This window comes from Phoca vitulina, unplaced genomic scaffold (assembly GCF_004348235.1).
Source record: "Phoca vitulina isolate PV1807 unplaced genomic scaffold, GSC_HSeal_1.0 scaffold27, whole genome shotgun sequence".
NCBI lineage: Eukaryota > Metazoa > Chordata > Mammalia > Carnivora > Phocidae > Phoca > Phoca vitulina.
The window spans coordinates 14,191,184-14,202,743 of NW_022589730.1; the positions used below are offsets into that span (position 1 = coordinate 14,191,184).

The 11,560-nt window shown below is 41.0% G+C and overlaps 1 pseudogene; it reads left to right on the top strand.

Moving 5' to 3' along the window:
- Positions 1-9,807: 9,807 nt before the first annotated feature.
- LOC116643680 lies at positions 9,808-10,328 on the top strand (annotated as a pseudogene).
- The last annotated feature ends 1,232 nt before the right edge of the window (positions 10,329-11,560 follow it).

Sequence of the window (11,560 nt, forward strand, 5' to 3'; positions counted from 1 at the left end):
TTTTTTAAATTATTATTTGAGAGAGAGAGAGAGAGAGCATGAGGAGGAGGAGAGAGGGAGAGGGAGAGGCAGATTCCCTGCTGAGCAGGGAGCCCAACCCTGGGGCTCAATCCCAGGACCCTGGGATCATGACTGGAGCTGAAGGCAGATGCTTAACTGACTAAGCCACCCAGGCACCCCACTAAGTTAGTTTTATATTACAAACATTTTACTCCATTAAAAGGTCTTGCACTGAGTTATAATCAGCAATCACCCAACTCATTCCTTGGTTTTATTCATTTTCTCTGGAAATAGTAATGCTTCCACCTTCCCAAATGTCACTCTGGTCAGGAACTGAATCATATGTTGGATTCAGTTGTAATGTAAATAATGGGACTATCGTGTGTTCCGGAAATCAAGGCCTCCTCTCCATTTCTGTGTTTCCCCCACTCCCCTACTTTAAACTGGAAGGAAGGGCTCGAGTGGGAATTTGGTATTCCTTTAAGGGGTCTTCCCAATCCAACAGTCTTTGATCCTGGCTGTGGGTTTAATAAACACCATTCCTCTCATCCATCCGCCTCTTCTAATTCTTCCTCCCCCAGTCATTTCCTGTCACAGCAACCCTTTCAAAATTAAACTCCCAATTCTAAAACAAATGAAGCAAAGGCAGGAAGGGGGGATGAATCACAGCATATGGGAACAGTTTTGTTTGAAAGCATGATCAGCAGTCTTTGCAAACAAGCTGTGACCATATGTGGCAGGGTGGGCGTAGAAGGAGTTGTAAAATACAAGTGATAAACTGTGGTAAGTGTCTGAATTCTAAAGAGAAAGCCCATTAATGATTGGTTTGATAGTAAGAAGTGATACCTTGAAAGAAGTCTCTCTCTAAGGAGATAGATATTTCTGTGCCTTTTTATAAATTGAAAGATTGCAAAGAGGTGGCCTATAGTGAGTTAAAATTCTTGCCCTGTATTAGCAAAGAGGCTATGGTTAACTGGTTAGGACTTGATTCTTGGCTAAAACCAAGGTCACTTGAATTCAGATTTATTGGTATACCAACAGAAGTTATTTTTAGAACCACATCTATTGCCTCTAGGTGCTCATCCCTAAGGAAGAGAGAAAAGACATGGAAAAGATGTGTGTGTGTGTTTCTTTTATTGATTGTCTCAGTCAGTAAATAACTGGGTTCTGACCAAAAGCCAGGTACAGGGCTAAGCCCTGGACATTCGATGTGGAGCAAAAATCCTGGGTATTATTTGCTAAGCAAAAATAATCACAATCCCTGCCTTCATGAAGCTTACAGTCCGGGGGGAACATAGCCAGTAATCAAATGGTCACAGAAACAAATGAAAAATAACAACTGTGGTTGGTGTGGTTTGTGCTATCAAGGAGGGCGACAGTATGGATCCTATGAGACTCTGATGGGAAGCCTGAGCTGGTCTGGGGAGTCAGGAAAGGCTTACCAGTGGTGATGATGGACTCGCCACTGAGAGATTATTTAAGAGGGGACAAGGGTGTGCACAGAATTCAGGGCAGAAAAGGTGATATGTGCAGTTGTCCTGGGGCAGGTGGGGTTGCAATGTATTCAAGGAGCTGAAAGAAGTACAATGAAGGGAAATGAATCTGGAGCTTAACAGTGAGAAGTCAAGAAACAGAAAAGGGAGGGACATGACTACCCAGTGCCTTGTGGGCTATGTTAAGGATTTTGATCTCTCAAGGAGAAGCCATTGGAAAGGGGGATGGGGCAGCTAATCAAGATCATATCCCCCCCAAGCTCCCTCTTATACCCCTCCGTTTTGGGTCACAGAGAACGTGCTGTAGGAAGGTAGAAGTGGTAAAAACTTGTTATGTTGAATCAGTCTTTCATTTAACAAATATTATGAGTCTTTACTCTGTGGCACATACTGTTTTAGGTCCTAGGGTAAAAAAGATGAACCAGAAACTTACTGATCACCCCTCATAAGGCTTACAGTCTAGGATGGAACATGCATGATAAAGAGAGTCCCATGAATAAATCATTGCAATTTACATAATGCAACAAAAGAACAATGTAGGATGCTCTGAGCTCAAATGACAGGGGTCCTAGCCATGGTGGGAATAAGTAGGGAACTCAGGGAAGCTTTCTTCTGAAGGTTAGGTTGACTAAGTATTATTGGTAGGATTATTTGGAAAGTTACTGAAAACTTCAATTTGCCTTTTATTTTCTACTCCCAATCCCTATTTCATGAGGTGACCTTGACTTTCATGCTTTCTCTCTCTGTATATAAATGGCAGTGAGTAGATAGCAAGGCACCTGTGTTTCTGGAAGAAATGCAAAAGCCCGTTTATTCTGAGTGCCAAGTCTGGGACATACATGGTGGTAAATGAAACAATAAACTATCAGATCATTGGGCAGCTCTGATTTTGTTCTGTCTATATATAATCCACCAGGAGGGTAGTAGTATTGATATTTCTAAATTAACACCCTTTTCCTTACTAAACCAATTACTTCCAACATGTTACAGTTCGTCACCTCAAACTAGTTTTTTTTTTTTTTTTCCCTATCAGTTGGAGACAGAAAATCCATAAGCAGTTTATCAGTGTGTGATGCTGTTTGCATTTCAGTGCTTCTCCCAATCTGGATTTTCATCATTCTTTGTACTCTTAGCCATCTCTGCACAAATTAATGTATTTATGTGAAAACAAGCAGCAATTCTTGTTTATAAATGTAGCGTGGAAACCAGCCAGAGCATACTTACTAGAAACTTTGGGTGTGGTTGATTATTCCTGAAGATAAAGCCCAGTATTGTTATTCTTCTAAATTGAACTAGCCCTTTACTGAAACATGCCAACCCTGTGCCTACCGTGGAACTGTATGTGCTAATCCACAAAGAACCATTGTAGCATGGTTTAAATTCTATCTGAACCACTTGAAAGTATATATCTATTTAATATACTTGATAATTCTGATTTAATTCCATATCATTTAATAGTATATATCATGGATAAGTTACTTAAATTCTCCAAGTTTCCATTTTTTCTTTAGTAAAGTAGGAATAATTATATCTGCTTTGCCCTTTTGGTCTAGTTGTAAAATTAAATGTGAAAATATTTGTGATTATTCTTTGTAAACTCAGTATTTTTTTGTAGGTTGCCATTATTTGCATCATTGACCCCAATTCTTCACCGCTTCCTGTAACTAAGCTCTTGGACATGTGATTTTGCAAGCCCCTTTCTAAAGAGGGGGGTATATTTCCCTGCCTCTTGACTTTAGCTTGGATATGTTACTTGCTTTGGCCCATAGAGTATGGTCAAAGTGACAGTGTGCAGTTCTGAGCCTAGGTCTAAAGAAGCCTAATATGTTTCTGCCTGTGTTTGTGTGCTCTGCCAATTGCCATGAGAAGAACATGTGCCTGGTCCCACGAAGAAGATGAGAGGCATGTGGAGCAGAGCCACTCCAGTCTAGCTGCCCCAGCTATGCCAAGCCTAGACCAGCTGGCTCCCAGTTGACCTGCAGATATGTGGGTAAGCCCATCCCAGGGCAGCAGAACACCCATCCAAGCCATGTGAATGAAATAAATGTGTATTATTATGTAGCACTAAGGTTTTGATGTAGTTTTTAATGTAGGATTATTGTAGTAATAATTGACACATTATCCATCAGCCTTCCACCTATCCAGCTAATTAAACAGCCATTGGTTCACTAAGACTATGGTATCTTCTAGGGAAAAAGACAGAGATTTCAGTTTTGAATGGATTTTTCCTTCTCTCCCTGTGCTTCTCTGTGTTTTTCCTTTCTTGGCCCAATTTTCAAAAGTAAATTGTTCAAGAGTTGCAAATATGAAATTCTCTATATAGCACCCCAGATTATCTGAATAAAAGGTTCAATAGAAATCTAACAAATAATGTTTTAGTGAAAATGTTTACTTCTCACTGATATGTAGATAAGGAATTCTGTTAGGATCACATGCTTTCTTGTTTATTGTCTAATTTATAAATAGACTGATCTACAAGCATATGCAAAAGGCAGGAACAGGGCATGAAATTTCATGAAGGGCCTTAGTGTGTCACCAAGCTTTCAGAGTCTTTTAGGATAATTCTAAGCTAACAATTCAATATTACACACATTGAATATATACCTCATGTAAGACAAGTGTAAGGTCCTGGGCAAATAGAAATGAACAAGACATAGTAGCTCCCTCTTAATGATCTAGTAAAGGAAATGAAATGCAAATTACTCATGACACCATATCTCATTAATTCTGTAACACACTTTTTTTTGGGTACTTTTTCACATGTTGAAATCAAGATGGTGTGTCATAGTTTAGTTAATAGTGTTTTTTTCATTCTTTGTGGTATGTAGGATAATGATGCAGATTATATTTGATATCCTCTTACAGCCAAGAAAATATGGAAATAAGTTTCTATGAGAACAGCATATACACTGTGTCATAGGATCAAAAAGCAAGGAGGGTTTACTTCTCCTAGATAACATAGAGGGAGACTTCAAGGAGGAAGAAGCATATGAGTTGGATTTCAATAAGAAAAAGTGCTAGAATAAAGACCACCATAGGTCAATTGGTTCCTAAACTTTCTATCACCAATGAGTACTTTTATTGCCTATCTCTCCCCCTGTGCAGTGTTGTTTTCAAAATGATTTTGTCATAATAAATAAATGTGCATTTATCAAGAGATACTTTACTTCTCAATTTGATAGCAAAAGCCATACATTACTGGTAATCAGAATTTCTTTTTTTTTTTTAAAGATTTACTTACTTATTTTTAGAGAGAGAGACAGAAGAGAGAGAAAGAGAATGCAGGGGGGAGAGGCAGAGGGAGAGAGAGAATATGGAGCAGACTCCCCACTGTGCACAGAGCCCGATGCGGGGCTCGATGTCATGACCCTGAGATCATGACCTGAGTTGAAATCAAGAGTCAGATGCTTAACTGACTGAGCCACCCAGGACCCTGTTAATCAGAATTTCTAATCAGATGAGAAAATCAGTATTCTCATACTAAGTTTAAAAAAGCCAAGAAATTTAATATTTTAGTCTCCAAAGTTCTTATTCCAGGTAACTTTAATCTGTACTAGGATTTTTGAAATATTGACAAGAATTCATCCTAGATGGGAACACCACTCTGCATGAAAAATGCATCATAAGAAAATACGTAGACAGGGGACCCACACATTGTGATCCTTAATATGGTTTGCCTGGTGCTTTTAGTAAAAGAGGAAGGATTAGAGAAGATGAAACAGGAATTATGAGAGGACCAGCTCATGGAGAGTCTTGAATGTCATACTTAGGAATTTAGACTTTTATTGTAACTATCACTGAAAAAATCATTAGCTTGAGTATAAAAGAACAAATAGAATGAATTTGGTTACCAAAAAAGAAAAGAAAGAAGAAGAAGAAAAAGAAGAAGAAGAACTTACATATGATAACCACGAGCAGTCAAACCTGGATGACTAAATTCCCACCGGAAGAACCTGGACACGCCAGAGCTCGTTTGCTCACCTGTAGTGTGGTAGCTGCCAGGAAGGCAGGTGGAGGAGGAGCGCGTAAGCTGCACCATCGGTTCTGTATTTCTGGTGTGAGGATTCTAAGCAAAGTAGTGTGTGACAGTAAGAGCTTAAATTCTGGAGTTAGACCACCTAGGTGCATGTTCTGACTCTACTGCATTCTAGTTCTGTGGCTTTAGGTAAATTATTGAAGATCTTTGACCTTCAGTTTTCTTTTTTATAAATGGAGAAAATGGCATTATCAATATTAGCAGATATTTGTAAGAATGACATAATTTGGGGCGCCTGGGTGGCTCAGTCGTTAAGCATCTGCCTTCGGCTCAGGTCATGATCCCAGGGTCCTGGGATCGAGCCCCGCATCGGGCTCCCTGCTCGGCGGGGAGCCTGCTTCTCCCTCTCCCACTCCCCCTGCTTGTGTTCCCTCTCTCGCTGTGTCTCTCTCGGTCAAATAAAAAAAAAACAAAGAATGACATAATTTTTGTAAGTTGTCTGGTGCACAGTTAGCAAGACTTAACACTTAGTTTGTTTTAGATCTTCCTTAGAAACCCAAAATGATGTGGGAAGCAAAGGCAAGAAAAAAATTAAATTTCCTGACCTCCCACAGCCCCCTGACAAGGCCTTGAAACGGGCAGAGTGACAGTCCTCTCGGAACGCCGCTGCCTCAATGTTAATACTTCGCTAAGGGCACAAGACAATCTTAGCCTGACCCCCAGGATCCTGTAAATCTACTTCAACATAAAAATTCCTTTGGAAACTTCTTTTATGTCTACTCCCCAAGGTATATGTTGGCAATTATGCCCCCAAGCATATGACCCCCGATATACATCTGAAGGGTCTCATGACTAAGTTTTTGTTAGACAGTAATAAATGACTTTTTTCTAACAATAGTTAGCCCCTCAAGGTTGTGGAAAGCTTGCTTCCAAAATTCCTTAGAGACTTCCGCTATTCCTAACCCCCTCCCAACTTGCAAGTATATAATGGGCCACTCCTCGAGACCCCAGTGCGGCTCTTTATGCCCAAGGGTTCTGTCCCTGTGCTTTAATAAAACCACCTTTTTGCACCAGAGACCTCTCAAGAATTGTTTCTTGGCTGTTGGCTCCAAACCCCAACATCTTTCCTACATCAAAAAGACTGCGTGGTGCTGTAGAACAATAAATTCAGTCTTCTCTCTTCTCATCATGTCCTAAGATGCCAAACTGGCTGGTAATCAAAACCCTAAGGAGAAAACATATGCTCCAGACACCAGCTTTGTCTTGGCAATGATCTGCGTTTAGCTTGACGGTAAATAGGAGGTGACAGCTGAATCTGGTGTGGAGATTCCAGGAGGGTGGTTTTCCTGGAGGACTTTAACTGGAAGCTCATCTATTGCAAATAAATTGTCGTTGTTGTAAATACATGAGAGTAGGGGGTAGAGGGTCTTGCAGAAGAAAGACCTGGAATTCCTGAACAGGGCTGAAAATAAAAAGTGGGAAATAATGTTGATAGTATATCCTGTTGATGAGACCATGGCTGCCATCACCACCCCTATTCCACAAGTTTCTTTAGCAATTCCTTTTAAACAGCCATATCTGAAATTGGTCCTGCAGAAAATTTTTTCCGTGAATGTGCTTAAATATATGCTGAACAGTATTAGTTAAGCCTTATCTTTGTTGTGTATTTTTGGAGTGTTTAAAGTGCTTTCACCTTTACAATTTCATGTTTTCCATATGACCTTTTGAGGAAAGTGGGGTATTATTATCCCCCTTTTCCATATGAGGAATCTAAAGTGGCAAGTGGTACAGGGAACCTACCTAATTAATGGTCATGGTCAGTAAGTAGAAAAGACCCCTACCTTTTTTTTTTTTTAAAGATTTTATTTATTTATTTGAGAGAGAATGAGAGAGAGAGAGCACATGAGAGGGGGGAGGGTCAGAGGGAGAAGCAGACTCCCTGCTGAGCAGGGAGCCCGATGTGGGACTCGATCCTGGGACTCCAGGATCATGACCTGAGCTGAAGGCAGTCGCTTAACCAACTGAGCCACCCAGGCGCCCAAAAGACCCCTACCCTTTGACTGAAATTTGAGTCTACTATGTCCTTGTCTTTATATGAAGATTTCTAACTATTTTTCTCAGTAGGTAGTAATGGTCATGATCCATCCCCTTTTTGGAGAATTTTTCCTCTGATACTAATTATATTTTCTTATTCAACAGTTTTATTTCAGGCCTTGCTGCTTCTAGGGTCACAAGAGACTAACATTTGCTGTTTTTCATCTTGCATAGTTTTGGGAGGATGTTATGGAAAATTGGCAGCATATCACTTCCTTCATCCGGTTTGATCCCAGGCTTTCAGAAGATTGGAGACTTGAACTGCTCATCTGTGAGAGTGGGATGAGGGATGAATTATTTAACACCTGGTCAGAGTTAGATTTCATTTTTTTTTTTCACACCTTACATCTGTTCACCTTCTGATCTTTACTGACTAGGACATCGGCTATAACACAATTGATTCCCTTCCTTTTACTTTCTGGGGGCTGTCAAATTGAGTAAAATCCACTGTCCTTCACAAGAAACAAAACTCTTCTCTGGTTCAGAGAATGTCACATTCCTTCCATGTTACTTAGCATTTTACAGTCACTTTGAGGCATAGAACACCCCCACCCCATTTTTTTCCCTTCTCATTTTAAACAGGAAATCACCTCTGAGAAACCCTTGGGTGAAGAAAAACCATGGCATGAAATCCTACTTAAGACATCTCATGAAAGTTACAATAGCTTTTTGCAAAAACCCCAGTGTTCTCATCCTTTTACTAGTAATGCTCTTCAGATGTTAACAGCATTTCATTAGTGATCCTGTCAATGATTGGTCAAATCACCCCTCTAGTGTTCCAAAAGGACCAGTTTGGTTATCTCCATTACAAACCATCCCCAAATTTACATTACAAACAACAGTCATTCATTTGCTTATGATTTTGCAATTTGGGCAGGCAAAAGAAGTCATTGGGGTGGTGGTTCTAGTTATCTCTCTTGGAGTCTCTCAGGCAGCTCTGGTGGCCTGGAGGCTTGAATGGGGCAGGGGTGTTCAAGATGGTTTCTGTACTAAGTTGAAAAGTATCTCCCAAAATTTCATGTTTACCCAGAACCTCAGAATGTGATGTTATTTGGAAAAGGGTCTTTGCAGATGTAATCAGCTAAGATGAGATCATGCCTGAGTAGAATGGGCCCTAATTCAATATGACCACTGTCCTTCTAAGAAGAGAAGAGGAAGAATGCCATGTAACAAGAGACAGATTAAATTAGAGTGATGTCACTGTAAGCCAAGGAACCCTGAGGATTGTTGGCAACCATCAGAAGCTGGAAGAAGCAAGGAACACATTTCTCCCTCAGAACCTCCTGAAGGAACCAGCCCTGCTGACACACCTTGATTTTGGACTTGTAGCCTCCAAAAGTGTGAGTGAATAAATTTTCTATTTTTTTAAGCCACCCAGTTACAGCAGCCCTAGGAAACGAAGGTAGGTTTACTTGCCTTAGCTGGGATGGCTGGAATGGCTGGGGACTGGCCCACCCCCACCCCCCTCCCATCTCTCTTGGTCTTTCCCTCCATGTGGTCTCTCCACCAGAGTAGCTGGACCTCTTTATGTGGAGGCTCCATGTTGCAAAAGAGTGAAAGTGGAAGCTACCAGACATCTTCTGGATTAGGCCCAGAGCTATCACTAGCTTCTTTCTGCCGTGTTCTGTTAGTTAGGCAAATTGCAGAGCCCGCTCAGATTCAGGAGGAGGAAACAGACTCCACTTGCTGATGGAGGAGTGACAGACATACACAGGGATGGAAGGAATTGTTGATGTCCATCTTTGGAGTCAGTCTACAAGGACTGTAGCTACCTGAGTTTGAATGAGTATTTTATTCCATGATACACCTCTTAGCACAAGTTATTATATAGGCTTAACCAGACTTCTTACACTGACGATCTTCTAAACTTTCAAGTCATGTCTTTGAATGTCAGCCAGCCTATGCCTCTGTGTTGGCCTCTCCCAGCTGGGCAAGCAGAGGTCCAGGGGTCAGGCAGCCCACGCTGAGATTCTGGGGTCTAGGATTCAGCATGGGAGTGGGTGCAGTTGCCTGTGGGAGAGGTACTTGCTTGTGTCAGAAATGATTGTTTCCATGAGGTCAGTTCTGACCACAGTCCATACCACTCTCCAAACTACAGTTAGAGGATGATGGTGTCTTTCTGTGAAAAATTGTAAATGTTGACACAATCGAGACAATGCATATGACCAGGTGAAATAGGAGACGAAGTAGCTGTAAGAATAAAAATCAGCAGCTGAGGCCCCTGCCAAGAGCTCCTGCCAGAAGATGGCGGCCACAGAGCGGACGCTGCCTGAGAAGTCCCTGGGGCTGAGTAAAGGGAACAAGTACAGCGTTCAGGGTGAGCGCCAGATTCCAGTTCTTCAGACAAACAATGGTCCGAGTCTAACAGGACTGACTCCTATAGCAGCTCATCTTGTCAAGCAGGCCAACAAAGAATATTTGCTTGGGAGCACTGCAGAAGAAAAAGCATCGTTCAGCTGTGGTTGGAATACAGGGTAACTCAAGTAGATGGACACTCCAGTAAAGACAATATCCGCACTCTGTTGAAGGATCTTAATTCCTGTCTTGAAGATAAAGCCTACCTTACAGGATTTAACTTTACCTTAGCAGATATCCTATTGTACTACGGACTTCATCACTTTAGAGTTGACCTGACAGTTCAAGAAAAGGAGAAATATCTTAGTGTGTCTCACTGGTTTTGTCACATTCAGCACTATCCAGGGATTATGCAACATCTGTCCATTGTTCTCTTTATCAAGAACAGACGATATACTAATTCCTACTAGAAGCTATCCATGACATACAGAAGCGTGATGACAAATATTTTAAATGGAAAGTGTATTCTGGACCAGAGAACCAGCGTAAATTGATACACAGTCATTCTTTATTTGCTCAAGTTCATGGAATTAACTTATGTCTGAAAAAAAAAATCAACAGCTGAAACCTGACTTGAGAGTTTTAGAGGGCACAGGTATTGAACTCAAGTTGGTTTGATTCTAGATCCCTGTACTTCCACTATAAACAGCATAGTCTTTTATGAAGCACTGAAATGTCTGTGGAAGAACTTAAAAGATGGGTAAAAAAGAAGCTGTAACTTAATGTTACTAAAAAGTGGAGTGACATTGTAGGGTAGTGCAGTATGTCTCTCTCAGGCAACATAATTTTTTTCCCTTAAAATATATTATTAATATCCGACACACACAAAAGAAGGTATGTATTCTACATGTACATAGTAATATAGAGGCACCTGGGTGGCTCAGTCGGTTGAGTGTCTGACTCTTGGTTTTCGCTCAGGTTATGATCTCAGGGTTGTGAGATTGAGCCCAAGTCGGGCTCCACACTCAGTACAGAGTCTGCTTGGGATTCTCTCTCCCTCTCCCTCTGCCCCTCCTGCTCTTTCTCTCATTCTCTCTCTCTAAAATAAATAAATAAATCTTTAAAATAATAATAAGAAGAAGAACAGTGAACCCACACCTAACTTAAGAAGTGGAACACTGACAATATCATTGCATCAAACTTCTTCCCCTGTCTCCATCTAGAAGATCTCCATCTGGGGGCACCTGGGGGCTCGGTTAGAGGAGCCTGTGACTCTTGATCTTGGGATCATGTTTGAGCCCCACATTGGGTGTAGAGATTACTTAAATAAATAAAACTTAAAAAAAAAAATAGAAGGTTTCTGTCTGATCTTTAACCACAATTCTGAATTTTGTATGTATCATTGCCTTGGTTATTAGGCAAACTAGATCTTCAGGTTTGAATTAAAAGGGGGAAATCTAGCTTGGCTCCTAGTTAACTCCAAAACAGTTTTCTGGTTATTAGCATATTAACTCATCTGCTTTTTGCATATCCTATGAAAGTGTGGTAGCGACACCTACATGATGAGCAGCCTCTAGAAGCAGCAGTGATTTCATGAGGACTGCTGGGTTTACGATAATGCCTCACGGTTAACCAGATGTAGTAGCTTCCTTCTTCTGGTCCTACACAGGCACTGTGAGCCCAGGACACTTTCAAAGACCTT